A 15,471-nucleotide genomic window follows, 5' to 3' on the forward strand; every position below is an offset into this window, starting at 1 on the left:
GCAACAAATGCCCCCCCACCCCCGGCACAGGTTTTTGATGTTTTGTTAGGCCATAGAATGTATGCTACTGTCAGAAATTCTGGGATTATCCAGTCCAAAATTGGTTAACCCTTTGCTTCCCAGTGTCCAATATATTTGACGTTGAGAAAATAGGCATACAACAGGTATGGGAACATACCCAGGGCAGTAAAAGGTTAATGATAGAATGAGCAAGATAATGGTAGAATGAACTGGATTATCCTAGAATTTCACATTTTAAAAACAATGCAATCATTGTCATTATTACTGTTATTATTGTATTTTCTTTCAGATAATTCCTACCATTGAGGACCCAGTCGTGTTTGAAGAAATAGAAGAAGTCCTTCAGCAGAAACTGTAACTGCCATAATCATGAATATCAAGCAAGAATCTGACTTCTTTACTGCTGAGCAACAATCAGACGTACTGGTAACTTTAGAATGAAGACATGCATGCCATGGAATAGCTCAGAATGTACAAGTGTATTGCTGATCGCCTAGATCCCTTCTGTCTTAATTAAGAGATGAGTCTTGATGGTTGTGTAACTATGAGGCACTATCTCCTGATTTTACTTTAACTGAAATGTCCAGCTTTTAATGATATTTCCTTTTTTTAAAGATTTATTTACATGTATTGTGCAATGTTTCTGATCTTAATTGCAGTATTTCACACGTTTTAAATCACTGACCTTTTGACACATCCTGACAACTGCGTTTAGATGTATCTAGTATTGCACTGCTGACCGTGGAGTGTTGATAGCAGGGTGAGAGACACAAGCATGCAAAGAGAAAGCCAGCACGGAACAGGGGCAGTCGTGCAAAACACCCTCTCAGGTGTGTCCCCTAGCTCATGCATTACACAAGATGGGCAGAGAGAAATCTGTTGCTTTTCGTTTTCACGCACTTGTATTAAAGCAAATTATTTTCAGCTGGAGATGTTCCTAGTAATCCATGCTTACTTTCCCTGATTGTAGTATATTCTGCTAAACTGCCCGTAATGTTGAGATGCATTATAGACAATCGATGGCTTATTAAGCAGTACTGCCTGTAAATACTGTTTGATTGCCTTTTTAAACTGTAAAACAGGATTGGGATGATTTGAACAATCTTTTATGGAACATTATAAAATGAAATGCAAAAGCTCTTTTTCTTTTATCTTAGTGTTAAATCCACCGTGAAGAATACAGAAAATAAAGTTTGCTACATTTTTGAACATGTTGTGCCTTTTTTGTGAATGTCTTTCTGGTTCTGACAACTACACCTGATACACAACTCACTAAAATGATTGAGTTCAGATTTCTGCTCGCCTTGCAGTGCTCTGTTAAGGGTTCCCCAGCACTAAGACTGGACAACTCGGATCTACAGTGACTTCTACTCTAGCATTTACACAAATCTGACATCCTGTATGCTTCATTAGTTCAGAGCCTGAATTATACACACTAAAGTCAGGGACAATATGTAGTGGTTAACAATCATATTGCTTCTAGTTCCAAATTTGTACTTTTGAGTGTTGGAAGTTATGGAAGAAACATTCTTATTTTATAGCATATGATATAATTTGGCTTCATACATATTTAACAAATGCATTTACAGTATTACTGATAACAAAGGAACAACAACCAATCTGCAGACCTGCTTTGAGAAATGACAGGCCCCATTCCAGGATGATGCCAATGATCTGACAAACAGTGTAGGAAGTGGCAACACATACCATGAGGGTGTATTACTTCATTTTTTAATGACAAGTTATATGGTTAAACTAAGAGAAATGAGACACGGTAAGTGCATAGCATAGCAATGGCAAAAGCATGGACAAACAAAAAGGGTAGAAAATCCTAAATAGTAGAGATAACGTTAACCCAAGACACTACTTCAGATTTAGCACAGGGACCAGGACAAGAGGGTGTGACTGGAAGTCTAGCAGGTATCAGGAATAACACAGGGAACATTAAAAAACAATTCATTCTGCCCTATTAGATGAGATGCCCCCAGTGGGGTGAACGTTGTGTAGGAAGAGACGAGCCATGGTGGGCTGAACGTCTGCTCATCCCAAACTACTGCAGGGAATCTGTTTTCATTCTACAGTCGTGTCAAGTGACTTCCAATGTCTGTTGCTTTTTAGCGCACCCCTGTCTGTTTTAGCATGTTTGCAAACATTCTGGGTCTTTCTGGGTTCAGTTGATTCAATATTGAGACATTATCGTTCTCTAAAGCTGCCTTTACCTGGCTTTAAGCTGCTTGGAGCTTATCTGGAGAATCCGAAATGCCAGGACTCAAATCATGTAATCTCTCAACACCGGTGGGTCCAGTTGAAAAGTGACATTGTCACATGATTTGAATGGTGGAAGGCTGTTCAGTCCTGGGACTGGGATCAGGTAATCAGTATGGGAGCAGTAGAGCACAGGACCTCTCTGAATGATTGAATAGAAAATGTGAAACAGCAATTAAAATGACATGTGAAGCTACCTGCTCCGAATGGCACCAACCAGCTGCTTGCCAAATTGACTGACCTGCAGCCAGCAACTTGACCTAGAAGACACCACTGAGGTGAAATGACCCAAGAAGTGTAACAGATAAGGCATAGAAACTGAGAACTATAAAATGTGTTTCTTTAAAAACTGCACATTTCAGACCTGTGTAGCTCATGGAAGTGCAGCTAGATTTGAATACACAGTGATACACATTCTAGAAGACAAAATTCTGTAATATTAACGAGAATTACTTTTTAATTCTAAATATTGTTCACAATAACTGGTTTTAGCCTCACAATTAGTTTTACGCATACGTTTAAGAAGCAAATGCGCTCCCCTGGACACCCCTACAAGATGCCCATCAAAGTGCACTTCTTGTAGGGTAGGGTGAAAATAGAGACCCAGGCTCTGTTTGCCTTTTATGAGAGAACACTACAAAACATATTACCCTGATAGCAAATCTCACTTGAAATAAAATTGATTTTAAAAATTAACCTTACCAATATAGGTGCCACACTGGTAGGTAATATTTCTGGGTTGAATTTTTCAAAATACAGGTTTTAAAACTAAAAATAATAAAACACTCTGAAATTCAACAAGCAGGGCCTCTAGCAGTGCTTAATGGCTTCACACAGCAGAGTGTTGGCTTTCAAACACGCGGGGTCAAGCCAGCAGTAAAGCATGCCTGCCTGTTTCAATCCTGCACGGACGTCAGTTTCTTGACCAGTAAAGCACCATCCAACCACAGGTCCACGTGCGGAAGCAGCACAGCTTGATCACAAAAAAATACAAAACAGTTAAAGCCCTAACTATGCGTAACCCTTGCTAGCTACCTGCAATTACTAATGAGGAACCAGATACATCTCCCATCAGTTGTGAAACGTACATCCTGGGTCTGTCAATGGCAGATTCCTCAGTCAGAAACTCTTTCTGAACGGGTGTGTGCTAGCAACATGACTGGTGTCTGCGGTCCCCGCTACCCTGCCTGCCTGCCTGCCTGCCTGCCTGCCTGCCTGGCAGGGGTGCTCACACCTCCAGCTCCTCCCAGTCCGGGCAGTGGAAGTGGTTGAGTTTCTCACGCTCCAGGTTGGAGATATCCACTTTGGGCACCTCGGGGCCCTGCATCAGGAGCTTCTTCTCGGGGAGGGATGCAGAGGTGGGTGGTGGCAGGGCTAGCTCGATCTCCTCGGGTTTGGGCAGGTTTCTGATCAGATTGATGTACTCGCGTTGGTTGTGATGCTCTCGTCGGTCGGGCTGCGTTGACAGAGAGAGATGACCAGGACTGCTAGCACTGACAGCAGGATGATGATCAGATACAGGGTGCCCCTAGAGCCTGGAGACAGAGACAAGAGTACAAGCACAGAGGTTTCGGTCAAAATACTCCAAAGCGTACCTTTCAAGTTTCTAAATAAACAACCTTACTTACTTATAAGTATGTGCACTTATATCCTGTATACACACCCGGTCCAGGTGCAGATCAAATAGAATTGCATGTCTAATTATGATGCCACTGTGGAAGGCTTCTTGTCTGCTTCACTGCACTGTGAGTTCTGGACTAGCTCCCTGTTGTGAATGAAAGGAGGATCAAATGAAAATGTCCAGAGTATAAGTGTACCCCCAATTCAACTGATCATGATCAGAGACACACAGGAGAGACACCAGCAACATGATCTGAGACACACAGAGACACAGCAACATGATTTGAGACACACAGGAGAGACACAGAAACATGATCAGAGACACACAGGAGAGACACCAGCAACATGATCTGAGACACACAGGAGAGACACCAGCAACATGATCAGAGACACACAGGAGAGACACCAGCAACATGATCAGAGACACACAGGAGAGACACCAGCAACATGATTTGAGACACACAGGAGAGACACAGAAACATGATCAGAGACACACAGGAGAGACACAGAAACATGATCAGAGACACACAGGAGAGACACAGCAACATGATCTGAGACACACAGGAGAGACACAGCAACATGATTTGAGACACACAGGAGAGACACAGAAACATGATCAGAGACACACAGGAGAGACACCAGCAACATGATCTGAGACACACAGGAGAGACACTAGCAACGTGATCAGAGACACACAGGAGAGACACCAGCAACATGATCAGAGACAGACAGGAGACACACAGAAACATGATCAGAGACAGACAGGAGAGACACAGAAACATGATCAGAGACACACAGGAGAGACACCAGCAACATGATCAGAGACAGACAGGAGAGACACAGAAACATGATCAGAGACACACAGGAGAGACACAGCAACATGATCAGAGACAGACAGGAGAGACACAGAAACATGATCAGAGACACACAGGAGAGACACCAGCAACATGATCAGAGACAGACAGGAGAGACACAGAAACATGATCAGAGACACACAGGAGAGACACCAGCAACATGATCAGAGACAGACAGGAGAGACACAGAAACATGATCAGAGACACACAGGAGAGACACAGAAACATGATCAGAGACACACAGGAGAGACACAGCAACATGATCAGAGACACACAGGAGAGACACAGCAACATGATCAGAGACACACAGGAGAGACACAGCAACATGATCAGAGACACACAGGAGAGACACAGCAACATGATCAGAGACACACAGGAGAGACACCAGCAACATGATCAGAGACAGACAGGAGAGACACAGAAACATGATCAGAGACACACAGGAGAGACACAGCAACATGATAGAGACAGACAGGAGAGACACAGAAACATGATCAGAGACACACAGGAGAGACACCAGCAACATGATCAGAGACACGCAGGAGAGACACAGAAACATGATCAGAGACACACAGGAGAGACACAGAAACATGATCAGAGACACACAGGAGAGACACAGAAACATGATCAGAGACAGACAGGAGAGACACAGAAACATGATCAGAGACAGACAGGAGAGACACAGAAACATGATCAGAGACACACAGGAGAGACACCAGCAACATGATGAGAGACAGACAGGAGAGACACAGCAACATGATCAGAGACACACAGGAGAGACACCAGCAACATGATCTGAGACAGACACGGAGAGACACCAGCAACATGATCTGAGACACACAGGAGAGACACAGAAACATGATCAGAGACACACAGGAGAGACACAGCAACATGATCAGAGACAGACAGGAGAGACACAGAAACATGATCAGAGACACACAGGAGAGACACAGAAACATGATCAGAGACACACAGGAGAGACACAGAAACATGATCAGAGACACACAGGAGAGACACAGAAACATGATCAGAGACACACAGGAGAGACACCAGCAACATGATCAGAGACAGACAGGAGAGACACAGAAACATGATCAGAGACACACAGGAGAGACACAGAAACATGATCAGAGACACACAGGAGAGACACAGAAACATGATCAGAGACACACAGGAGAGACACCAGCAACATGATCAGAGACAGACAGGAGAGACACAGAAACATGATCAGTGACACACAGGAGAGACACAGAAACATGATCAGAGACACACAGGAGAGACACAGAAACATGATCAGAGACACACAGGAGAGACACCAGCAACATGATCAGAGACACACAGCAGAGACACCAGCAACATGATCAGAGACAGACAGGAGAGACACAGAAACATGATCAGAGACACACAGGAGAGACACAGCAACATGATCAGAGACACACAGGAGAGACACCAGCAACATGATCAGAGACAGACAGGAGAGACACAGAAACATGATCTGAGACACACAGGAGAGACACAGCAACATGATCAGAGACACACAGGAGAGACACCAGCAACATGATCAGAGACAGACAGGAGAGACACAGAAACATGATCAGAGACACACAGGAGAGACACAGCAACATGATAGAGACAGACAGGAGAGACACAGAAACATGATCAGAGACACACAGGAAAGACACCAGCAACATGATCAGAGACAGACAGGAGAGACACAGAAACATGATCAGAGACACACAGGAGAGACACCAGCAACATGATCAGAGACAGACAGGAGAGACACAGAAACATGATCAGAGACACACAGGAGAGACACAGAAACATGATCAGAGACAGACAGGAGAGACACAGCAACATGATCTGAGACACACAGGAGAGACACCAGCAACATGATCTGAGACAGACACGGAGAGACACCAGCAACATGATCAGAGACACACAGGAGAGACACCAGCAACATGATCAGAGACAGACAGGAGAGACACAGAAACATGATCAGAGACACACAGGAGAGACACCAGCAACATGATCAGAGACAGACAGGAGAGACACAGCAACATGATCAGAGACACACAGGAGAGACACCAGCAACATGATCTGAGACAGACACGGAGAGACACCAGCAACATGATCTGAGACACACAGGAGAGACACAGAAACATGATCAGAGACACACAGGAGAGACACAGCAACATGATCAGAGACACACAGGAGAGACACAGAAACATGATCAGAGACACACAGGAGAGACACAGCAACATGATCAGAGACAGACAGGAGAGACACCGCAACATGATCAGAGACACACAGGAGAGACACAGAAACATGATCAGAGACACACAGGAGAGACACAGCAACATGATCAGAGACACACAGGAGAGACACAGAAACATGATATAGAGACACACAGGAGAGACACAGCAACATGATCAGAGACAGACAGGAGAGACACCAGCATTGGCTTCCTTCATATTTTATTATACTGTTACTTATAAGAAAACAATAACATACAACAGAGTGTTCAAATATGGTGCAGTTAAACAGTCGGGCCCTGCAGATACTGGACCATATCTGAACACCCTGGATGTGTTATTGCTCTTATAAAATGGCACGTTATAAATTATGTTTAATGATGAATACAAACATTAAGGTATATGGAATACATTTTTACATGTTTACCACTGTAAGTCTGCACTGTAGCGTTGCTGTTTTCCTGTGGTTATACAAGGCTTTCCCCATAGTTTATTATTAATATGCTATACCACACATCTCTGGGCTTTACCATGCTTACTGTGCTTCCTTATACTTTGCTACGCTTTTACTGTGGCAAACATTTAGAAGGGGTCATGTCGTGGAAGTTCCCAACCAAAGGAAATGAGAGACCGCAGATTCTTCAAGTCAAAACCTTTATTATAGTTTGCAAACCAGAGCAACACTCACAGCACACAAACGTAGGTATGCAAGAAAGCTCGTGTCGTGTTCCTACATACGATAATATTGCCTTGCTTTTTATAAGCAGTTCAGCCTTGGTGCACCGTGATTTCTCACAGTGCATGCTTACTTAGTTATCGCGTATGTGCGCAGGAGCTACATAAAAACAAGAAGATAGTACATTGTGGGCGAAGCTCTGTTCTCCTAACTCAAGCTAGTTTCAAGGTTTTCGTCTTGAAACTTGGCAGCACAATTTATTGCGGTTATCTTGGTTTTGCAGCTGTCTACAACAGAGCCGCTTGGCTGCGAGTCAAACCTTCCTCCAACAATAAGAGAACACTTTAAGTCAAGATATTAAGATACATACACATACTGGACAGTGCAATGTTAATCTTCCACCACAGTCGTCCAAGACTAGTGCTAATCAGGTTAAACTAGGAGCTTGTTGCTGTAGTTCAATCATGTGGGCATTGCCCTGTGTACAGTACACAGCAGGCAGGTTTTTATAGTAATGTCACGCATATATACAGAACAGCCATGCTGATGCACCTCTCCTGTATACAGAACGTTTACACTGTATCTCTAATCCTATCAACACCGTACATTTCCTTTCCTAACCCAGGCTGCTAAAGGCATCCCGTCGAAAATAATCTATGAATATATTTCTACAGGATTTGTATTTCTAAGGGACAATAGCTGGGTCCAGTCTTGGTTCGTGGTTTATTATTATTATTATTATTATTTTATTTCTTAGCAGACACCCTTACCCAGGGCAACTTACAATTGTTACAAGATATCACATTATTTTTTACATACAATTCCCCATTTATACAGTTGGGTTTTTACTGGAGCAATCTAGGTAAAGTACCTTGCTCAAGGGTACAACAGCAGTGTCCCCCACCTGGGATTGAACCCACGACCCTCCGGTCAAGAGTCCAGAGCCCTAACCACTACTCCACACTGCTGCCCATCATCCATAACTATTAAACACTCAATAGAGCTGAATTTTGAAATACTAAAAGAAACACGTTTAATGACAAACTGGAAGCGCTGGTTCAACACTGTTACCTGCTCTTCAGCTGCCCCGATATCAAATCATACTGGGTTTTGTATTTGCTCTTATTAGGACTGAAGTCATTGTATTTTGAATCTTGCTCTTAATTATACTGTAAGTGTTGAGATGTATTTTTTGTATACAACTGTAAGTCGCCCTGGGTAAGGGCGTCTGCTAAGAAATAAATAATAATACAAATATTAACTCCTTCCTCCAGACACAGACCACACTGTAGTGTTTAGATGACTGGGTGTGAGGAGCCTTGTGTGAACAATGGGAGAACTGGGCTGACTGGGGAGGTAACTGCTGCCTATTTCAATTGTCTTATTACAGTACTATTATTACATTAAAGACAGCAGTAGTGCTCTGACTCCCTCTTGTGGTCAGTGTTAATAATCGGCACTTTATCCACTGAACACAGACCAGCTCCTGTTCCAAATTACACTTTGTCATTAAAATGCTGCTTTTATCATCAAGATCTTTGGGCTACTTTTCCTGTGAGAATAAATCAGTTATAAAGAGCATAATCCATATTTTAATTATTAAATAACTGAAGAAAAAAACAAAGGTAAATTACTAAATATAATTTGTTATAGCTGTGACAATGCCTCAGTTAGCTCACATCTAGAATACTGTGTGCAGTTTTGGTCCCCTCACTGCAGAACAGATATTATTGCACTGGAGAAGGTACAGAGAAGGGCAACAAGGCTTATCCCAGGACTAAGTGGCATGAGCGACGAGGACAGGCTAAAAGAATGAAATCTCGTCAGCCTTGAAAAAAGAAGAGAACGAGGGGACTGGATTGAAGTCTATAAAATCCTACCTGGGCTAGACAAAGTTAACCCAAGACACTGCTTCAAACTGAACACAACTGCATTGGACATTAGTGGTGGGAGTTGGTTTAACTCTCTATAAAACAATATCAACACAATCCTATCTGAACAATATGATAATATAGATCACATGGTGATGCACATCAGGCTGTTAATGTGTGTTTGACTGACACAGCCTCATCACCCCAGCTCTGTGCAGACCAACTGCAGCTGTTCTCAGCCTCAGCCCCTGTGGTTACTGTCTATGAGCCAGAGCAGTTCCTGCAGAACTGAGGGAGGTTTTTGTACGGACGTGTGAGAGGGGAGCTATAGGACTGCTGACAGTAGTAATCTCCTGCATCTTCAGCCTGGACTCTACTGATGGTCAGAATGAAGTCAGTCCCAGATCCACTGCCACTGAAACGAGTTGGGATCCCAGACTCAAGGGTACTTGCAGCATAGATCAGGAGTTTGGGAGCTTCTCCAGGTTTCTGTTCATACCAGGCTAGTTGGTTGTTATCGTACACTGCACTGTTGTCTTTACAGCTCAGAGCGACTGTCTCTCCTGGGAGAACAGATTTCACTGCTGGAGTCTGAGTCACAGTAATGCAGAAAAGTCGTGCTCTGGACCTGGGGTGCATAGCGATGCTCAGATTCAAGGGACGGAGGCTGAGTCTCTCCCGAGAGCTGCAGTTTCTAGTCAGTTGGAAAGTAAAGCTCGTGTTAGTACTGGGGCACACACACACACACACACTGACACACACACACACACACTGACACACACACACACACACACACACACACACACTGACACACACACACACTGACACACACACACACACACACACTGACACACACACACACTGACACACACACACACACACACACACTGACACACACACACACTGACACACACACACACTGACACACACACACACACACACACTGACACACACACACAGACACACACACACACACACTGACACACACACACAGACACACACACACACACACACACACACACTGACACACACACACACACAGACAGACAGACACACAGACACACACACACACACACAGACAGACAGACGCACACACAGACAGACAGACACACACACTGACACACACACACACACACTGACACACACACAAACAGACACACACACTCACACACACATACACTGACACACACACACTCACACACACATACACTGACACACACACACACACACACAGACAGACACACACACTGACACACACACACACAGACAGACAGACACACACACTGACACACACACACTGACACACACACACACACACAGACAGACACACACACTGACACACACACACACAGACAGACAGACACACACACTGACACACACAAACTGACACACACACAGACAAACAGACACACACACACTCACACAGACACACACACAGACAGACACACACACACAGACAGGCAGACACACACACACACACACAGACACTGAGACACAAACACACACACAGACAGACAGACACACACAGACAGACAGACAGACAGACACTGAGACACACACACACAGACACACATACACACTGAGACACACACACTGAGACACAGACAGACACAGACACACACACACACACTGAGAAACACACAGACACAGACACACACACAGTGGGCTATCAACCCCCACTTCTCTCGCGCTCAAATGCTTTTTAAGTGGTGTATGTGCACCCTCTTGTGGTCAGAACGTGGTACTGCAGGTCCCACTTTGTTCAGTTACAATTAGTTACCATGACGCTGCAGTAATTACAATTCAAATTACAATTACACTAAAACATAAACAGCTTCCCACGTTATTAACACGATGTACTGTGTTCATTCTAAATAACCCAGTGATAATAACCACTGCTGCAAATGCACACACACTCACACACTCACACACACACACTCACACACACACATACTAGAGAACTTTGTTATTGTTTCAAACAAATAACGAGGGCATCGAAAGTGGTTGAAAATACAAAAAAAAACAAACAGTGTAATTGAACTGTAATTTCTCCAGTTACAATTACAGCTTCAATTAAGCAAGTGCGCCGCGCTTCAGCTTTTAAATTACCCCGTAAAGCAATTAACGACCAAATTGCACAATGCCAATTGCGACGGACCCGAGGTCCTGTCTGGCGAGCCTGATCCGAACAGCGGTGACGATTCTGCAGGATTCTGGAAGGTTTGTCGCCCTCGTGTGGCGGAACACGTGTACCGCAGCGTGAGGCAACGCTGTGGAAATGCAAATAAATCAAATCCATTGAACGCAGCAGGACCGGCCAAAGCCTGAACAAATCAATTCAAACGCAACAGAGGAAATTCTATTCTGAAAACGGGAACGTATCCTGCAAAAGAACCACGCCGCGGGAAAACGAGACAGCCATTTATTTGATTTGTTTTGATAAAAAAAAAAAAGTTAAAGTTGGAGTAAGGGGGACCGGCCCAATTCAGCCCTGCAAGCGCTATTGGCTGCACTCCTGTGAACCTGCAGGAGGTGTTTACAGAATTCCAGATGGAAATTCTCTATGGGGCTTTGATCCCATTTTTTATAATCAGGGTTCATAAGGGGACCCCAGACTTCACTACCATACAGAAGGATTGGCTTTATTATGCTGTCGAAAATTTTTAGCCAAATTTTTATTGGTGGTTTAATTTTGTATAGCCGATTCTTTATTGCATAAAAAGCCCTGTGCGCTTTATCTCTTAATGCATTTATAGCCAGGTTGAAGTTCCCAGACGCACTGATTTTTAGACCCAGGTAATTGTAGCTGGCGCTGTGCTCCAGGGTGTTGTTTCCCAGGGTGAAGTGGTACCTGTTTCCCTGAGATCTGGCTTTCTTCTGGAATACCATAACTCTGGTCTTGTCCAGGTTTACTGTCAGTGCCCATTTCTAACAGTACTGCTCTAGCAGTGCCAGGCTCTGCTGCAACCCCTGTTCAGTGGGTGACAGCAGGACCAGGTCATCTGCATAGAGCAGGAATTTGATTTCTTTGTCATGTAGAGTGAGGCCAGGGGCTGCAGACTGTTCCAGCACCGTAGCCAACTCGTTGATGTAGATGTTGAACAGTGTTGGGCTCAGACTGCAGCCCTGTCTCACTCCACGCCCTTGGGTGAAAAACCCTGTTCTTTGGTTTCCAATTTTGACACCACACTTATTCTCTGTATACATTGACTTAATAATGTCATAAATTTTACCCCCTACACCGCTTTCAAGAATTCTAAGGAATAGACCTGGATGCCAAATTGAGTCGAATGCTTTTTTAAAATCTATAAAACAAGCAAAGATTTTCCCTTTATTTTTTTGGTGCACATGTTTGTTTATTAGGGTGTGTAGGGTGTAAACATGGTCAGAGGTGCGGTAATTTGGTAAAAATCCAATCTGACTCTTACTCAAGACATTGTGTTCGGTAAGGAAGGCCAGTATCCGGGCGTTAATGATACTGCAGAACACCTTCCCCAGATTACTGCTCACACAGATGCCTCGGTAATTATTGGGGTCGAATTTGTCTCCACTTTTATGAATTGGTGTTATTAGCCCTTGGTTCCAGATGTCAGGGAAACAGCCCGCAGCCAGGATGAGGTTGAATACTTTGAGCAGGGCCTCCTGCATCCTGGGGCTGCTGTGTTTCAGCATCTCGTTTATGATGCTGTCGGGCCCGCAGGCTTTCCTGGGCTTGAGGGCTTGGAGCTTTTCTTTTAGCTCTGGTCCTGTTATTGGGAAGTCCAGTGGGTTCTGATTGTCCTTGATTATGGTTTCCAATTTGTTTAGTTTTTTTTTAAATAGAATTTTGGTCTGGATTTAATTTGTTTTCGTCTAATTCTTGATAAAGTTTATCAAAGTAATTTTTCCAAATGTTACCATTTTTGATTGCCAATTCGTGACTAGTTTTTGATGTGTTTAATTTGTTCCATAGTTCCCAAAAGGAATTTTGCTCTATGGATTCTTCAATTTGGGATAATTGTTTGGACACGTGTTCTTCTCTTTTCTTATTGAGAAGGTGTTTGTATTGTTTCAGAGCCTTGCAGTAGCTGAGTCTCAGTTCGATATTGTTTGGCTCTCTGTGTTTCTGGTTTGACAATTTTCTTCTCTCTCTCTCTCTCTCTCTCTCTCTCTCTCTCTCTCTCTCTCTCTCTCTCTCCCTGTCTCTCTCTCTCTCTCTCTCTCTCTCGGATCTGTAATGCATCTCGAGGGGCAGGCTTTGCATCGCTCCTTCTAGGTATCTCAATCATCAAAGCTGAGGGCACGGACACAAGCAGACAGCGCCCACCCCCTCTGAGCCATGACCAATCAGCATCAACTGTGGAGCTGAGGGAACCAACGAGGAGCTGGGATTGAGCAGGGCTCTGAATCCCCGTGAGGTGGACTGCTCGACACTCCATTGCCTTTCTGTGCTCTATTTGCACAAGAATCACTATGGAGCTTTAAGCACTTTGGTATAGTGTGGACTGTATATATAGATACACACACACGCCTACCCCTCTATAGCATGGTTTGTGGGGTGCTACAGCTTCACAGCAGTACACAGGGGTCAATGCGATCACCACATAGCTATACAAGCTTCCCTTGTGCTATCGACTCGAATCTGAAAACCGCTGCCCTCTCTGAAGAAGGGAAGAGGTTAAACTTCATCTGACCAGAACCAAGAGTAAAAAGGTCCACACAAAGCTTTTTAATTCCTTTTTTCTTTATATATTCCATAAAAAAAATACCAATAAAAGCATACCCAATTCTGCAACACAGAAAAGAAGAAAATACATCTTTCAACTTTCAAACACATCATACAAAGCCACCCTGCATCCTGCAAGACTGTATGTTCCTGGAACCTCAGTGTACCGTCGCATCGCTCCTCGGTTCTCACGCTTCTGAGCCGAGGACAGCGTAGTTCTGCACAGGGCAGTCACTGTGCTATCTCAGTAACCACCAGGCTTAACGGGACTCTGAGACTGACAGTTCCAAGCATTTCTATTGGTCTGTTGGACAAGGGCAGGGCAGTTCTGTTGTACAGGAAACACAGGAGGGTCAAAAAGTCATGCAACAGTGTTATTTTATTCTGTTTAGGCAATACTCACTATTCAGATAACACTGACATATATATAAAATAACCGGGCTGCAGAACATTTCAGAGTCTTGCTGGCCACAGTGGCAATCAAAAACTGAAGCAAATAAAACTGCACTACCACTTTGGACCAGCAGATGTCTCTGCAAAGCAAGAACTGAAGCTATATAATTCTTCAGAGTGCCGTGATATATAACATGCCACTAAATACGAACATTAAAAAAAACAACAAACACACACAAGAGTACAGCGTCTCAAATCCCCGTGACGCAGGGCCGCTGTCCCTCGTTTTTTGTTCTGAACAGCTTGTCAGGGGTTCTGACTCACCCTGCATGCATTTTCTATACCCTGAGGACTGCATCACAGCCACACTACACTTTCTATTAGCTGCTCCTTATGAGACCTCAGCCTGAGAAAGTAGGCTGCCTGAATTCACAGGTCAGCTGAGTTCTTTTAATAAAGGTTATTGCATACCCGTGCATGAGTGTATGAGCAGATGGCTTAAGTTTGGTTAAAGAAACGAGACTTCCAGGACTAAGAAGTCTCTTTAACAAGGCTTAAACGGGTGTTTTGAAGCTCCCCCTCCACCTCTTACAATAAGACAGCCAAGGAACCAGACCTCCGAAACAGTAAATTCCAACGAGGACAGCATAGCCGGTATGTGCCGGCTGGTTACTGCTGACGTTTCAACACAGTGAACAGACCTCAATATCCAGCTGGGATGAAAATAAGACTCCTACTGCATAGCAGGTTCACCCACTCCAGGATTTTCAACAAGGATGATTAGCTTAAGTAATAAGGTGTGTCTTATTAAACT

This window comes from Acipenser ruthenus, chromosome 30 (assembly GCF_902713425.1).
Source record: "Acipenser ruthenus chromosome 30, fAciRut3.2 maternal haplotype, whole genome shotgun sequence".
Taxonomy (NCBI): domain Eukaryota; kingdom Metazoa; phylum Chordata; class Actinopteri; order Acipenseriformes; family Acipenseridae; genus Acipenser; species Acipenser ruthenus.